Source organism: Geotrypetes seraphini, chromosome 2 (genome assembly GCF_902459505.1).
Source record: "Geotrypetes seraphini chromosome 2, aGeoSer1.1, whole genome shotgun sequence".
NCBI lineage: Eukaryota > Metazoa > Chordata > Amphibia > Gymnophiona > Dermophiidae > Geotrypetes > Geotrypetes seraphini.
The window spans coordinates 71,678,725-71,697,432 of record NC_047085.1 but is presented as its reverse complement, the minus strand read 5'-3'; the positions used below and the strand labels follow the sequence as shown (position 1 = coordinate 71,697,432).

General features: G+C 39.2%; 1 protein-coding gene across 2 annotated transcripts in view; it reads left to right on the top strand.

Annotated features, from left to right (window-relative positions):
• Positions 1-18,708, top strand: part of CPQ (carboxypeptidase Q) — a 366,663-nt gene that overhangs the window by 831 nt on the left and 347,124 nt on the right. The window contains exon 2 of one of the 2 annotated variants that reach the window (XM_033934454.1): positions 6,108-6,159. The exons of the other annotated variant lie outside the window; for it this stretch is intronic. The gene's annotated coding sequence lies outside the window, so the exon portion shown is untranslated. The remainder of the gene's footprint in view (positions 1-6,107; positions 6,160-18,708) is intronic. 2 annotated transcript variants of the gene reach the window in all.

Sequence of the window (18,708 nt, the reverse complement as noted above, 5' to 3'; positions counted from 1 at the left end):
CCGCCACAAAGGTGGATATCAAGGTAGTTAGACGGTAACCTCACAGGCAAAACCTTCGTTAAAATGAGTGTTTGAGCAGAAAAACTTGTGCTTCACATATACAAATTTGTAGATAGAGGAAAAACCACTTATCTTCAACTGATCGGCACACCGACGGAGGCCAGCGTTTCACCGACAAGCTGCATCAGGGTGTGACCCGACCGATCAGTCTGCAAAACAAAGAAGAATAAAACAAAAAGAACTTAGACAGTTTCTCAATGAGTTTTAACTTCTTAATATTAAATACTAGCAAGTACCTTGAAAGAGCGGAAACTACCGCTTCAGAAGAGTCCAAAAAGATGGCTTCCATGGGGCGACTCTGGAATTCTGAAATTTAAATACCCCCAGTGTGAACGTCACTACCGGAAATAAATCGAAAAAAGACGTGACAGCTGAGAGGAAAAAAGACGTGACAACTGAGAAAAAATCTGACAAGATGAACCAGTGCTACGGACCAGCAAAAGCAAAAACATGCATTTTTTGTTTTTTATTTTATTGTATTGTATTGTTTTTCATTTTTAAAAAATTTCAAAGAAAAACTTTGATTTTGAGAATTTTTCTTTGCTTTTCTCTTTTTTTCTCTCTTCTTTCTTGAAATATTTGTCCGTAAAATCTTATGTGATTGAAAAGGACCACTGCCAAAAAGATATAGAAAGATGTGAAAAAATGTTTTTAAAATTTTTTTTTAATTTTTTAATAAAAAGCGTTCCATTCGAGTCTTTGATTTAAACCGACAGGTTCTTCGCTGTTTAGTAGGTGGATCCAAAATTGTTCAGCACGTAGTAACTGAATCTGGCGGTTAAAAGTTCCTTCCTTGATGTGATCAATGGCAAAGCACCGTAAATCTTCAAAACTGTGGTTGTGTTCAAGACAGTGTACAACAAGGGGAGCTTGTAGCTTGTTGTTGTGAAGACAACTCTTATGTTCAGTAATGCGTCTTCTCAGGGTGCGTGTAGTCTGCCCTACGTAGATTTTCAAACAGGGGCAGAAAATCACATATACCACGAACGTTGTGGAACATGTAGTCAAGTGTTTGAGTTTATAAAATCCCTCCTGTTCAGAACACCCCCCCTGAATATCACCAGCAGGAGGGTGCCCATTCCCTCCTGCCGAAACCCTCTCCCCAGACCGAACCCTGCAGGAGGGTGCCCAACGTTCCTGCCGGAACTCCCCCCCCCCCGTAGACCGCCGGCAGGAGGGTGCCCAATCCCAACTGCCGGAAACCCCCCCACCTCCCTGAAGATTGCCAGCAGGAAGGTACCCAATCCCTCCTGCTGGAACACCCCCTCTCCCCTGAACGAAACTGGCAGAAGAGTGCCTAATCCCTCCTGCTGGAAAGGTCCCACCATAGATATCGTGATGACCAGATGACCAGATGGATCTTCCCATCATCCGTCCTGCAGGCCAGCCTCCATCGAAATGAGGCAGGCCTGTCCCATTGTGGGATGCACCGGGGAGGGGTCTAAGCCTGATTGGCACAAGTGCCTAAGGCCCCCTCCTCTTTTGCAAGAGAGAGGGCAGCTTGGAAGGAGGTCAGCATGAATCTGAAGTGTATAAAGTCAGTGTGAGTGCAGGATTTCAGCCAGTGGTATTCCGCAGACCGGGCACAGGAACGTAAGTGGTAGATCTTGGAGGTAAGCCAGGGCTGGGGTTTGGCATGTCTTATAGGAAGAGTGTGTGTATCCAGAGCAGAGGAGAGATTAGTGTTATAGGAAGAGAGTGCTTCATTGACAGAATTACATGGCATAGTGTTTGAGATGTGAGGTAATACCATCTGAGCAGGCTGATAAAATTACTAGACCTTCTGTAGAAGAATTAGGTTCTTTCTTTAATGACAAAATTTTAACAATAAGATCATCATTTTCTAATATTTCAGGGCTTGTTGATCTACCTTGTATCAAAAAAAATATCTTAATGAGATTTCAGTTGATAGGTATTGGTACAATTTTAGTACAGTGACAGAATTCCAACTGCTGAAGCTCCGTGCTAAACTTGGTTGCAAAAAATGTGTGCTTGATCCCGTTCTTTCATATATTTTTTGTAGTATCCCTACATATGTTATCCCTTGGTTTACAATGTTGGTAAACTATATTCTTACCAATGGTTTTTTTGCACTGCTAAAAAATTCCAAATTAGATCCGACTTTAGCCTCCCACTATCGTTCAGTTGCAAATATACTGTTGTTAACAAAGATCTTGGAATCAATTGTTTCCAGAATATTTGGATAAATTTTCCATACTTCTTCCATTCCAACATGGATTCCGTCCAAACTATAGTACTGAAACTCTTCTTATTTCACTAGTGGCAAAAGTTCAACAACTTCTAGTCCATGTCCGTTGTGCTATTTTGTTACAATTTGACCTTTCGGCAGTTTTTGATGTTGTTGATCACGATATCCTAATGCAACTATTGATTAATATTGGCTTAGACCAGAGAGTTCTGAATTGGTTCAATGGTTTTTTGAAATTATGATCTTATCAAGTTCACGCTGAGGGTAAATGTTCTCCATCTTGGTCTCCTGTTTGCAGAGTACCATTGAGGTCTCCATTGTCTCCCATATTATCTTCTATATATATAAAATCGGAGGTATGTATGTGTGTATGTATGTATGTGTGTGTGTATGTGCCGCGATCACGCAAAAACGGCTTGACCGATTTGAACGAAACTTGGTATGCAGATCCCTCACTACCTGGGATGATATGTTCTGGGGGTCTCGCGGCCCACCTGCACACGTGGGCGGAGCTACAAACATAAAATCAGATTTCACCCATTCATGTCAATGGAAAAAATGTAAAAAGCTGCCATTCTCACAGTAATTCAAAAACGGCTTGACCGATTTGACCGAAACTTGGTATGCTGATCCCTCACTATCTGGGGTGATATGTTCTGGGGGTCTCGCGGCCCACCTGCACACATGGGCGGAGCTACAAACAGAAAATCAGATATCACCCATTCATGTCAATGGAAAAAATGTAAAAAGCTGCCATTCTCACAGTAATTCAAAAACGGCTTGACCGATTTGAACGAAACTTGGTATGCAGATCCCTCACTACCTGGGGTGATATGTTCTGGGGGTCTCTCGGCCCACAACTCTATGTTGCTTGCTCAAGGGTGGGTTCACCCAACAATTTATATGTTCTTGCTCCTGGAGGTGAAACTAAAAATGTTGTTTATAATCACGTTTTGAGTTAGTTGTATTGTATTCATTTTGTCAAATATTTCACATTATAATTTGAATATTGTACTTTTTATTAAGCTGTAAAAAAATAATTTCATTCACCACTATAAAGTATCTTTATTTGAATCCATTTACAGTGTTATTGCTATAATTAAATACCCGTGCAACGTCGGGGCATCAGCTAGTTTAATATATATATGACGACACTGAAATATTTGAATTTATCTACCTCAGAATTGATTCACTTAACGCAGTTGATATTTTCATCTTACTTGATGTTGATCCATCATTGATGAACTTAACAGCAGATATCAACTCTTGTATTTCAAGACTTCAAGGTTGGGCCTCCTCTGTATGTATGAAATTAAACGCCACTGAAACAAAATTTTTATGGTTTGGCCCTACTACACACAATTTGCCTTCCTCTGTATGATTAAATTCTGGTGATACTTTGAAGATTGAATTTTCATCCAGAATCCTGGGGTTTGTTTTGGATTCTTCTCTTTCTCTGATTAATCAAATTAATCTTTAGCTTATGGATGTTAAGGAGGGTTCGTTGTTTTTTTCATCAGTGTCACTTTGCTGTATTGGTCCAAGCTATTGTTTTAGCCCATTTGGACTATGCAAATTCTCTTTACATCAGTTTAAGCAAGTGATTACAGCTCATTCAGAATACGGCCGCTAAATTGATTTTCGGAAAGAGTAGATATGATCACATTACTCCATTACTGAGAACATTGCATTGGCTCCCAGTATATTGGAGGGTTCAGTTCAAATGTGCTAGTGTTGTATTTAAAAGTTTATATGGGATTTTTTCCCCCATTGCTCACTCTTTGTTTTAATTCCCAACAACCTCTTTCAACCAGAGGAATACATAAATTTAAATTAATATTTCCTTCAATTAGAGGTGCTCAAGCTTTGGGTAGGCTTTCATACTCTATGGCATTTGCCTTGGTAAAAATTTGGAATGACCTCCCTTCAGAAATTAGACTCCTTTCCTCCTTGACATGTTTTAGAAAATCTCTGAAGACATATTTGATACATTTTTAGCTGACAAATAAGAGACTGTAGCATATGTTCTTCTTGTCTAATTATTGTTTTCCTATGTGCTTTGAGCTAACTTTATTAACCGGTTTGAGTCCCATTTGGGAATGATCCGGTATATAAGACTAAGGATTGGATTGGTTTGGACTGAAGATTTCTGAAATTATTGGTGAGGATTGGTTGTTTCTGGGGGGGGGGGGCAGGGTGATGAGTCATGAAGGTTATGAGATCATGATCAGAGAGGGGAAGAGTTGAGGTAGAGAAGTTAGAGAAGAGGACAAGATCGAGGCAGTGGCCTTTTTGGTGCGTAGGGATGCTTGAGTACAGTTGGAGATTGAAAGAGGATATGAGAGCAAGGAACTTTGAGGTATAGGAGTTGACAGTGTTCTCAGTGTGAATGTTAAAATCACCCATGATGAGGGAAGGTGGTGAAGGTTCGAGGAAGACAGAAAGCCAGGAGTCAAGGTCGGTGAGAAAGGAAGCAAGGTATTTCTCAGGGAGTTGATAATGACCGCTATTTGGAGAGGTAAGGGGGGCGAATAGATAGACTGAGTCAGAGGAGACAGAGGAGGAGAAGCAGTGAGACTGGAGAAGAAAAAGGGGTTGAAGTAAGGGGGGGCGAATAGATAGACTGAGTCAGAGGAGACAGAGGAGGAGAAGCAGTGAGACTGGAGAAGAAAAAGGGGTTGAAAACTGCAAGAAGGGGAGAGTTAACAGCCCAACTCCACCTCCGTGGCCTACTGGGCAAGGCATATGGGAGAAGTGCGGAGCAGAATAGAAGAGCTGCGGTGAAGGTGTCATAGGCGAGATGTTTTCATACAATATGGGGAGGGTTGATTGAGGGGGAGAAACTGTTGGAGCTTTGAATAAGGTAGGTGAGAGAAGGGATGTTGAGATGGTGAATTTATGAAGTGGACCATGTGGATTCAAGGAATCCAGTGGTTTCGGTCAGAAGGGGAGGTTGGGTAAGGTTAGGAACAAGAGAAGAAGGTAAAGTGGAGCCATAGACCAGGAAAGGCAAAATTATCTGAGGTGAGGAAAATCAGGTAGATTAAGGATTATTCTGGAAGAAGAGTCGGGTGGTGTACTGTAAGGTAGAGAGGGTAATTTATAAAATTCAGGAAACCTGATAGGCTCTATTGCTTTACCAGAGGGAAGGACTTTGATTGCTTTTAACATGCCTTTTCAGTGTTAATCACAAACAGAATGGCACTACAAACAATTGCTGTTATATTCTTGGACCTTCGGATGGTATGTGTATACCAGACTTAACCTCAATCTTCCATTTTCAACTTATTAGGTGTTAGTCACATCGTCATTGATCCTTTTTAAATAACTGAGTCATCTATAGTGAATTCTTTCTTAAATTTTAAACTTTAAACATCTTGAATAGCACTTATCTGAATAAAGTCCAATTCTGCAGTATAAAAGGTATCTTTTCTGTAAGGATGCTCAATCACACCTTCATGCTTCCGACATAGCACTGTTTTGCCAGAGGGAGCTGCATCAGGGAAGCTCCTGCTAAAAAAGAAAAGGATTTCTCAGCATGCTGTTTTTACCGTTTATCACATTGCACTAGCATACACCATTCATCTCAGCTCAGTCCAACATGGCTCTGGCGTCTGACGTAAATTTTTTTTTAAAGAAAACAGCAGCCAATCAAGTCAAGGGCTTCATAAGCATGATTAGATGAGGGACATCCACTCTTATTTCTTCACTCAGTCCCCTAGGGTATACCGTTTGCAAATTATAAATCCATCTTTTTCTTTGTAATTAAGGATTTTGTCATAATTACTACCCTCCTACCCACATTGTATACAATCAACAATTATCCATTGTATTTCAGAGCTCTGATGATGGAAATTATGTCAGTGTTGAGCCAGTGGGGCTGTAAAATTGTGAGTATTAATTCGAGATTTATGCTCATTCAGTCTTTTTATAGATCACAAAGTCCGCCCAGTGTAGATTTTTTTTTTTTTTCACATGGGCATATAATAGCATAAATAACCAAGTCAGAATTACAGTAGTATCATATCTTGATGTAATAACGACCTCTCTATTCAGGACTGACCACTCATGTCCTTCAATAGTTAATTTGCACCATTGACATCCCCCACAGTCTCTTATGAGCTACAATCAGGAATTCTGGAACTATAGATAACACACTAAGAACGGACCAGTGGCGATATATGATTTTCACAATATTAGATGCCAAAGTTGAAAATGACAATGCCAGCACCAAACGATCTTGTTTCAAATTGTCTCTTTTATATTGCAAAAGTAATTGGCATTGTGCAAACTTAGCTCTTAAGTAAGCTTTTCTAATAGTATTCTTTGGATAACCCCTCTAGCTACTGAAATCATTTGCAGTTCTCCATTGTGTGGAATCATAATGTAAAGGGACACCATGCCAAGGGTTATAGAAGAAATCTAATTAAGAAATAGTGGAGAGTTCCTGAACTGTTCCCAAAAAATAGGAAGTATCCTGTAAATAAGAGGTAATGTTCTGTGCTATGGGTTTTAAAAAAATATCAAGAAATTTAGAAAGGGGCCCAAGGACTGATCCCCTAGTATAAACAATGGGACAACCAGGAGGCGAGAGAGCCAATTTATGTACCTTAGGTAAAAAATATAATCTAGGAGTCCTAGGGTGAAGTTCTTGTAGGAATTCCCGTTTTCTAAAAGTCAAGAAGTCCTTCGCTTGATGAGAAGAAAGGATAACAGAGATCTGAATCATCAACTTAGGTGCAGAGTCCATCTGTAAGATGTTATAATGATTATTGGTATCCAACTGACGTTTAGCTTTTTCAAGATATTGTACTTTTGGCCAAATTACAGTAGCTCCTCCCTTATCAGCATGAGTTATCACCCAATCTTCTTGGGAGCGTAATTACCTTAACGCATCCTGCTGACTTTTAGACATATTAAGAATAAAATTTTTTGAAGAGCCTTTATACTTCTAATTTTGTTAAATCCTGCCGTCATTTTCTATGTTTCTATGACTAATTAAAAAAAAAATGTCAGCCAAGCTGGATGTGAGGGCCCCGGGGGGCACCATGTACAGAAGACTTCAGAAAAATGATAGAATGGTCATTATATTCTTGATTAAGTCCAAAATGCTCTTTTAATTGAAGTCAAATGGATCGTAGCCATTAGCTGGAACAAAACCTAATCCTAAATCCAACAGCTCCTGTTGTTCTCTTGATAAAGGCTGTGAAGAAAGGTTAATCACGGTTGATTCTGCGACCAAGTGTATGGCCTGTTCTAGTCCTGCAGAGGATAAAATTCTGTCCTTCGATTGGTTTTGTAACAAGACCTGCCAGACTGCGAGGTAAAAAATGCCCTCTACCTCTTGGATGTTGCACTTGGACTCCTTGATCAACACTGCTCTTATCTAAATGTGTAGAACCATCTTCAAATGGTCTCCTATATGCACTTTGCATTGATTAAGCATCCAGGGGTAAATATGATTTTCTGTATAGTCACTTTTCGTCACGTCAGTATTTAGCAATGTTTTCCTGTTTAAATTTGATGAAATGAAGTTCATATTTGTTGTAATTCAGCCAACTTTATCAAACTCCTCTTTTGGATATATCTCTTGAAACTTGTAAGAATTTCCACTTCTACAATTGAGGTGGTTTCAACAGTTAACATCATTAAATTTATTTTATTTATTTATTCCGTTTTCTATACCGTTCTCCCAGGAGAGCTCAGAACGGTTTACACGAGTTTATTCAGGTACGAGCATTTTTCCCTGTCTGTCCCGGTGGGCTCACAATCTATCTAGCATTCCGTTTCTCAAGAAAGGACATATTCTGCAAAAATAATTTCAGAGCTCTATAAATCTGAAGACCCCTCGGGATGTATCGATTTTATTATATTGTACCATGGTACTTCTGTGCACCTGAGCCTGGATCAATCGCTGTTGTAAATTTAGCAATTGAGACCAAGAAGTTGGACCACTGTCCTGCACATTTTCTTCATCATGCAATAATGCTGACCGCTGAGCAATCTATTATCTATTAAAGCAGCTTTATCATTACCTTATTTTTTTAATACAGTTTGAAATGGTAATGTACATATTGATGCATCATTTTTAGTAAAACATTTTTGTCTAGAATCTGCTCTTTGAATGGTGTGTTAGAAGCTTCCCCTTATGCTGCAGATAATAATAATTAGCTTTGTGAAGGAATAGGGAGTGGACAGCTAGTTGAATTTAGTTGGTGGTTACTTTCATTTCTTTTTTGTAAAATGTCAGAAAAATGATTGATATAAGCTTGCTCAAGATTACTTAATCGTAAAGCTTTTGTTAACAACATAGTACCAGATGTCATGCTGGAGAGTCTTCAAAGTCAATTACTGCAATTTGATGTGGAAAAGAAATATGGTATCTGCAGGGTCTGAAGCTTTTGTAGTCATTTTAGAATTTCTCTCTCTCTCTCTCTCTCTCTCTCTCACTCTCTCACTCACTCTCTCTCTCTCTCTATCACTCTCTCTCTCACTCTCTCTCTCACTCTCTATCTATCTATCTATCTATCTGTCTAGCCACACCAAGCCACAAACAGCTTATGGGGGCTTGTGGCAGCTTCCGTGGCAAACCCTAGGTGAGGTGAAGTTGCCAGTGCCACCCCTAGCCATCCAAAGGCAGTAAAGAGCTAAATGGCTAGCCCAAGGCTATAATGAGCCCTGGGGATTTGAACCTGTTCCTTCCAGTTCCCAGCCTGGTAGTTTATTAGGCTTTTTCTTTCACCCATTTGAGCTTACAGTATAAATAATACAATTACTGAAGTGCTAGAAGATTTTGAAATGCACTTATTTGTGTTTAGACTGGAAATGTACACTTCTCTGACATATTTTATCCTATCCATCATGCTTGTGGCTCAGAAGTAAACAAAGGATAGCTGGGGAATTCTCTAGAAGAAAATGTCTCTAGTGGGTGTGAGAAAGCAATTTTATGAACCCATTTCTTGGGAACAGCTTTCCCAAAATTAACATGTGTTTGCAAGGAGGTTTCTAATGAGAATATTGGCAAGATGTTACTGCTGAAATGTTAAAACAATGTAATGATTATCAGCTGTAGAAGAACAGTCTGGAATCAGTTTTGTTTTTAACATTATGAATTGTGCATGCAAAACTGTTTCTTATAAGACTCTTCAGAAGTTAATTTAATTTAGTAGTCAAACTTGATGAGTAAATGGCAGTATGGTAAAAGTACAGCAGTAATCTTTAAGAAAAGAGTTGGCCACATAATTCTCATCAGGTCGCTGAAAAGTTCTCAGCCCAACCAACAAAGTTGGGGCAGTCTCCATCGAGAGCTATGTACTTTGTCCAGTGATTTTCCACTTGTTTTGTTCCGTCGGAAAAAGGCAAAACATAAAAAAGGGGAAAAGTGCTGGACTTAGGGCTCCTTTTACGAAGGTGCGCTAGAGGTTTTAGCAAGCACGCTACACGCTAATGCCTTCATAGAGCTGATGTTAGTTTTTTCCGTGTAGCGCGGGGTTAGCGTGTGCTAGAAACGCTAGCGCACCTTCGTAAAAGGAGCCCTAAGTGTATAGCCCTTATATTTATTTATTTATAGTATTTATATACAACTTATGGCCTAAGTCAGGGGTCTGCGAGGGCCGCAATCCAGTTGGATTTTCAGGATTTCCCCAATGAATATGCATGAGACCTATTTGCATGCACTGCTTTCATTGTATGCTAATAGATCTCATGCATATTCATTGGGGAAATCGTGAAAACCCGACTGGATCGCGGGAGGGACCTTGACACCCCCGGCCTAAGTGGTTTACATTCAGGTACTCTAGAATCTTTTTCTATCGGTCCTGGTGGGTTCACACTCTAGCTAATGTATGGGAGATTAAGTGACTTGCCCAGGGTCACAAGGAGCAGCGTGGGATTTTAACCCACAGCCTCAGGGTGCTGAGGCTGCAGTTCTAATCAGTGTGCCACGCACTCCTTAAAGGTTCTTCTGAGAAAATGATGAGTAGTTCTGGGCTCCAAGATCCTAAACCAGTCTGGATCTTGCAGATTCACAATGACTATGTATGAGAGAAATTCTGCATGGCCTCCATTGTATATAAGTGATATCAATCGTGCATATTCATTGTGGATAACCTTAAAACCACCCTGGTTTGTGTCCTTTGAGGACTGAAATTGTTCACATCTATTTTAAGAGGAGCTCTACCTTTCATTGATGTGCAGATTAGGACTACTGGCATCCTACCTAGCTCTGATGCACGTGATTTGGCTTATGAAATTCATGAGAAGAGCACAAAGTAGCGATGGCAAAGAATGGAGGTGTGATGACAAGTCAAAATAGCAAGATTTTTATTAGCTGTATCTGTTTTACAAAATTATGTATATAAATTGTAATGTAATGTAATTTATTTCTTATATACCGCTACATCCGTTAGGTTCTAAGCGGTTTGAAGAAAATATACATTAAGATTATAAATGAGAAGTAAGAAGGTACTTAAAAAATTCCCTTACTGTCCCGAAGGCTCACAATCTAACTAAAGTACCTGGAAATTAATAAAGAAGAGAAAATAAAGATGGTTGAAAAAAGAAAAATTCTATGTGAATTTATAGGATGGAAATTAAACTGACAGTGAAGAACTGTATGAAAAATACATATGGAATTCAGTTAGAGAGGGTAGGTTACAATCTATTTATGGTATTTGTTTAATTGGAAAATTATATATATATATATAAATTATATAAACCGTTTAGTTTTAAATGGTATAGAAAAATTTAAAATAAATAAATACATGACTGTGTTTTGGCACAATGCCTACGTCAGGGGTCCTGTAAAATGATAAACAATAAACATAATTCATAATCCAAAATGACATATTTTCTGCTGCTCACTTCCTATCTGCTTCTGCTCCTAAAAATTTTACTTGCCTTTGAAAACTGTATAGAAGTCAGTTCTGACATTTGTAGTATATCAAGCACTTGTAACTAAGGGCCTGTTTTACAAAGCCGCACGGCAACAGCCCCGAAGCCCTTTAAATCTCTATGGGCTTCGGGGCCGTTACCGTGCTGCAGCAGCTATTGCTGCTTTGTAAAACAAGCCCTAAATAAACAGCAGATAAAGACCGTATGGCCTATCCAATCTGCCCATTCATGCCAACTATTAAATATTCCTCTCTCTTAGAGAAACGATTTGTTTATCCCTTACTTTCTTGGATTCATATGCAGTCTTAAGGGGAAATTCTATAAATGGTGCCTTTACTTAGGGGCTGGTAGGCGCCCTACCAGCACCTATGTGAAGAGAGAAACGCCATTTCAAACAGTACTTAAATAAAATTTCAAAGCGCCTACCGGTGCCTAAACAAACAGCTTGTATAATTGCAAGAATGGTACTTTATATAAGCACCGTATTCCTGGCATCTTGATATAGGCTACGCTTTGGCGGTTGATTGGTTGGTTATTATTTATCTATATGCAATGCAGTGAAATGTTTTGCCATTGTTTTAAAATGTTCACATAATTCCTGGTGTCATGATGCATATTTTATTCTAGTGTTCAGTTGGTTGATCATTTATTGATGTTCATGCGCCATAGTGAAATATTAGTCTGTCATTCATATGATTTTTCTTTAGTTACTTTTATTTTTTTACCACTTGTGGTTGGTATTTTGATTGCCAATGTTTTGAAGTAATTTTACATAATAATTTTTGTTCTGGTTAAGTTTTTAATTTTTCTTCATTTTTGTTTTATGTTTTCATTTTTCGTTTATTTATCAAGCACCTGTTTAATATTTAGGTTTCCTTTTACGAAGGTGCGCTAGGGTTATTCCATGTCAAGTGATCAAGGGCTCCCTGCATGACCATCACGGATTTTGATAAAACTTTATGCACAAAGTCCCACATGTATCAAACGAACTTTGGTAAAGTTTTAGTTTCGCCTGTGGAATATTCGTGGAGATATAGCCATTTGTTTGACCCCATACTGCAATGACATACAGTACAACAGTGACATTCTGACAACTTTGAGACACAATATCTCACGAGCTATGTTTCCAAAAAAACTGAAACTTAGCTACCCTGCACAACTTTTGGAGCTCTATTCAGTGCTACCAATAATAATTTTTGTCGAGCACTGAGTGAATGGCTGAATTACAGTAAACTTGGCCAAAAAAATTAGTGCTCCAAAAAAAAGTCAAAGTTTGACATTACTTAGCTCCCACAATAATTGAGTAATAAATGCTAAATTTGGCGCATAATGTCTCAGTACAACGTTGTTTTGAAAAGTACAATTTCAACCTCCAAGCTCTTTCCATTAGTTTACAAATTAAGTGTAAAGTTGCTAATTTGTGTAAAAAGGCCCAAAATAGGGTATTTTCAGCCTGCTTTTACAGAAAAATACCTTTCAGAAACTCTTTCAAATCAGTCTCATTAGAAAGAGCATATTTCAAACCCCCTAGAAAAGTGGGCTTCATTTTTCAACGCAGGTTAACAATGCCCGAAAAAGGGGGACAAAGTTGGGAGATGTCACCATGGCAACGGCCTACGTTTCAACTTACAATTATGTCACTTTTCACACTGTTTTTCCCTGTTTATTTTTACTCAAGCTTTGGGTACAATTATAGTGTTCTTAATTAATGATTATTCCTAACTAGAAATTGAGGTGATAATTTTGTTGCATGCAGATCACAAATTACAACTTGTTTTCTTTTTCAGATCCACATTATTATTAATTCAGTTTAAAATGGATGCCAACGAATCGACTAATAATAATCCTTTTCTGCCAGACTGTGCCATTGGGCAAAAATTGTTGTCAAAGTGTCATGACGGCACATTTTATTCTAAAAAATGTGGGCTCATTTTTTTACATAATTTGTCAACCGATGAAAAATTGCTTATCACTCGGCGCTCTGAAGTTGAACTGATGGATAAAGACCAAATCTGCCTCCACCACAAAGCAAAGTATCTCGACAAATACAAATTAAAGCAAACATCGTGTTGTAATCCATTTGAAAAGAAAAATCACATTGTTCAAAGTGGATTGTTAAAAGTCGATCTTGCCATGTCTAATGATTTTAGAAAAGTGGCAAAAATAAATATCAAGCCAGGTCAGAAACTTTGCAGTAGGTGCAATGCCCAATACATTTCAATGAGTGAAGCTACTGCAGCATCTTCATCTTCAGACGATTTTGATATCAGCATCTCCGATGCAGTTGATCAAAGCTTGACTGCTTTAGGAACCTCTCCATTGAAAATTCAAAGGTTAGCTAGTAGAGATAAAGCCGGCTATGTGATACGAAAAATTGAACGTATGCAGAATGTGATAGCCAAGAAGATTACATCTGCTGCTGGAGTTTCAGCTGAAGAAGTTGGGCCGTCTCGTCAGTGTAGAATGCAAGTTATGTGAAGATTACACTGACCTCATTGAAGAAATGAAAACGAAAATTGCAATATCCAACAGGTCAATGAAAGTTCAATTATTGACGGCCCCAAAAAGTTGGTCAATAAAGGAAACAGCAATGAAGTTTGGCGTTTCAGAGTGCATGGTTAGAACAGCCCAAAAAGTAAAGAAAGAGAAAGGCATTTGTTCTATACCTGATGCAAAAATTGGCAAGTCCCTTCCAAAAGAAATTGCAAATAGAGTTCAAGATTTTTATGAAGACGATGAATTCAGCAGAATATGTCCTGGCAAAAAAGATTGCATTTCAGTCCGCCTCAATGGTTTAAAAGTACAAAAGCAAAAGCGGCTGCTGTTGTGTAATTTAAAAGAGCTGTACGTGGTGTACTGTAACAAATACGGAACTGAAATTGGTTTTTCCATATTCTGTGAGCTCAGGCCAAAGTGGTGTGTAACCGTTGGTGCATCAGGTGCACACTCCGTGTGTGTCTGCACGATACATCAAAATGTAAAGCTCATGCTACAAGGCGCCAATGTCAAAGAGAACTACAAAGTTCTTATGGAAAAAACTGTGTGCGACCTAAATGTCAAGGACTGTATGCTACAATGATGTCAAAACTGCCCTGGTGAAGAAGCACTAACAGCATACCTGGAAGAAATATTCAAGGATTTAGATCCAGAAGAATCAATAGAATTTAAGCAATGGGTTCACACTGACCGTGAAACATTAGAAACAAGCGTACTAACCATGGACAACTTTATTGAAAGACTTGCAAGCAAGATTTGGAAGTTGACAAGCCACCATTTCATTTCAAAACATCAAAGTGAATATTTGAAGATGTTGAAGACAGGCTTAAAAGAAACGGAAATGATCATTTTGATGGATTTCGCTGAAAATTACTCATTTGTTGTACAGGATGCCGCCCAAGGCTTTCACTGGGAAAATTCACAAGTTACGGTATATCCTTTTGTTGCATATTACCTCAATGAATTGGGCACATTGCAAGTTGTAAACTGTTGCATTATTTCTGATCATATGCAACATGATACGATATCTGTACACGTGTTTATTCAAAAGTTGATCGAATTTTTGGTAACTCAAACAAACATTACCAAAATATACTACTTCAGTGACGGCTCAGCTGCACAATATAAAAACTACAAGAACTTTGTGAATTTGTGCAATCACAGAAATGATTTCAACATTGAGGCTGAATGGAATTTTTTTGGAACTAGCCACGGAAAATCACCCTGCGATGGAGTTGGTGGAACAACTAAACGACTGGCTGCCCGGGCTAGCCTCCAAAGACCATCAACGGATCAAAAATTGACGCCAAAGGATCTATTTAACTTTTGGGACCAAAATATACACGGAGTTAAATACATTTATGTTCCAAAAGAAGAAATTGAAGAAAGCAAAAAGTTTCAAGAAGAAAGATGGCATGAAAGCAGCACAGTAGCCGGTACCAGAGAGCACCACCAATTTGTACCAGTCGACTCAAACTCGGTTCGTGTCAGCAAAGTTTCAAATGACACAATAAATTTTGTTGCCAAAATTTCTGATACTGCCATTCCAAATTTGAAAGTGTCCGAAATCTTTCCTGGTTGCTACGTTGCCTGTACTTACGATAATCAATGGTGGATAGGCAACGTTGTTGAAGTCTCAATTGAACAAAATGATGCATTGATAAAATTTATGCATCCTCACGGTCCAGCTCATTTGTTTTATTGGCCAGAAAGGCAAGACGTTTGTTGGGTTCCAGAGCAACACCTCATCTGCATGCTTTGTGCCCCTTCAGTTACATCATCCGGCCGCCAATATCAATTTCCAGAAACTGGATTGAAGAAAGTGGCTCAAAAATTTAACAGAATGTTATAAAGATTGCTGGCAGTTAAAATCAAAGTGGACTTCACTTCGGCTTGGGAACCATATAAGATACCCAATTTAGGCTTGGGAACCTAGGATAAGACACCCTAATCATTGGCTTTGGAACCAGAAAGATACCAACAAAAGGCTTTGGAACCTTGACAAAGAAACCAAATGAGAGGCTTGGGAACCTGGACGAAGTGGCCCACCCGTGGCTGGTATTGCACAGCTATCGGGCGTGACCCCTATGGCGATGGGGTTGCCAGTTCAAACTCTTGAACTGGTAGTGACAATGTCACCATGGACCAACGCAATAGAGTAGTAGTAATAATACGTCAATACAAAACTGTAACTTTAAAAATGACAGAACTATGTTGAAATAGAGGTTGTTGCCGTGGCAACGTCTCCCAACTTTGTCCCCCTTTTTCAGCCATTGTTAACCTGCGTTGAAAAATGAAGTCCACTTTTCTAGGGGGTTTGAAATATGCTCTTTCTAATGAGACTGATTTGAAAGAGTTTCTAAAAGGTATTTTTCTGTAAAAGCAGGCTGAAAATACCCTATTTTGGGCCTTTTTACACAAATTAGCAACTTTACACTTAATTTGTAAACTAATGGAAAGAGCTTGGAGGTTGAAATTGTACTTTTGAAAACAACGTTGTACTGAGACATTATGCGCCAAATTTCGCATTTATTACTCAATTATTGTGGGAGCTAAGTAATGTCAAACTTTGACATTTTTTGGAGCACTAATTTTTTCGGCCAAGTTTACTGTAATTCAGGCATTCAATCAGTGCTCGGCAAAAATTGTTATTGGTAGCAATGAACAGAGCTCAAAAAGTTGTGCAGAGTAGCTAAGTTTCAGTTTTTTTGGAAACACAGCTCAGGAGATATTGTGTCTCAAAGTTGTCAGAATGTCATTGTCGTACTGTATTTCATTGTGGTATGGGGTCAAACAAATGGCTATATCTCCACAAATATTCCACAGGCGAAACTAAAACTTTACCAAAGTTCGTTTGAGACATGGTGGACTCTGCATATGAAGTTTCATCAAAATCTGTGATGGTCATGCAGGGCACTTTCCAAGAATCTGATCACTTGACATGGAATGACCCGCTAGTGTTTTTAGCGCACGCATCGGATTAGCGTACGCTATAGCGCATGCTAGCTGAAAATCTACCGCCTACTCAAAAGGAGGCGGAAGGGGCTAGCGCGTGGGGCAAGTTAGCGTGCGCTATTCTGCGCGTTAAGGCCCTAGCGCACCTTCGTAAAAGGAGCCCTTAGGGTTTTGTCTGACTGAGTGAATGAGTTAAGTAGGTAAGCTGTTTTAACACAATATTTATATTTTAGTTGTAGAATGCCTCGTGGTGTGGATGAATTTTTTTTTTCTTTTCTTCTTCTTTTTTTATATGTTTTATTGATGACTCTTTATACCATTGATAGCATTTATATTTTTTAGAATATTGTTTGTTTGAATATTTGAATATTGTTTATGTATTCATTTTTTGAAACATTGTTTATGTCTGAAGGTTTTAATATATTTGATTGGAGTCATGCATGTACATTTATTTTATTGTTTATTGTTAATGTTTGATTATATGGTAGGAAAGGGTGGGAAGGGGGGTGATAAGAGTTTATGTTTTGTACCAATGATGATTATTAAGTGATGTATTTATTGTTAATTTGTTTGAACATATGTCACACTTATTGTAAGTTTGAAAATGAATAAAGAATAATAATTAAAAAAAAAAGTAAATGGGGTTTTTTTTGTATCCCCTGATGCAGGCAATTTGTGCCAAAACATGGTCTGTGTTAGGTCTTTGAATAAAATACCAGTATACCTTCATTATTCCCACCTCTGAAGCCCCTGGTACTTTTTTTGACTCACTAGCGATCATCCGTGGACTGCCACAGATTTTATTAATTTTTTTTTTTTTGTAAATCATTATTGACATTTCAAACTTTTATAATGTATACAATTGAGGAATCAGAAAAACTGTATGAAAATACATTGTTATCACAATTATTACATTAAACAATTCTTTTATCCCCTTCTTATCCTAATTATAAACAATAATATTATATATTATGATATCAATATAATAAAGAATTAATTTTACTCTTCCAGTTAAATATTCTACCCCCCACCCTCCCACCCTCCCTGGATGTCTAACGAATCTAATGAAAAAAGGAGAAACATAATTTTAATTATAATGTAATAAAATTAGTCAATGGACCCTATACTTCATTAAAGGACTTGTGTACAATGTATAAATATGAAAAGACGATGGACTGCCACAGATTTTCTGTTGGATTTATGAATATTCACTTTTTTTTTTGCTCTTGTTTTGTGTTCAGAATCATTGCCCCGTTGAAAGGTGAATCTTCTCCCTAGTCCCAAGTATATAGCTGATGGGAACAGGTTTCCACAATCTGCCTGTAATTTGCTCCTTTCATTTTTCCCTTGAGCTTCAAAAGCCTTCCTGTCTGCTGCTGCAAAGCATTACACAACAAAATGCTGCTATAATCATGCTTTCATGTACATATCTATATTTGTATTTATTAAGTTGGGACTGTAAGCCAATTACCGTATTTTCACGGTAGATAACGCGCACCCGTGTAAAACGCGCACACGGGTATAGCGCGCGGGGAACACAAATTTATGTAAAGAAATTTGTATATACCGTGCACACGGGTATACCGCGCATGCCGCCCCGACTCTCCCGTCGCCGCCCGACTCTCCTTTCGCCCGCCCCGACTCTCCTCTGGCCACCCCGACTCTCCTTTCGCCCGCCCCGACTCTCCTCTCCCCCTTGAAGTCCTGTCCCCACCCTGAAAGCCTGATGGCCCCCCCTCCCGACGTCCAATTCACTCCGCAGGACCGCTCGCACCCCCCCAACGTCCGATTCACCCCGCCCACAGGACCGCTCGCACCCCCACCCCGAAGGACCGCTCGCACCCCCACAGCCTCCCCACCCACCCCCATCATGGAGAAGCTCCTACCGTTCTCCTGCTGCTTCCTCTGCCGGCGGTCCCGGGCCTTCTGTGAGCCCTGCTCTGAAATGCTTCCTCTTCCGGCGGTTCCGGCCCTTCTGTGAGCCCTGCGTCTGCGCTGCTTCCTCCTCTGACAGAGAAAGGGCGGGACCGCCGGAAGAGGAAGCAGCGCAGACGCAGGGCTCACAGAAGGGCCGGGGTGGGTGGGGAGGCTGTGGG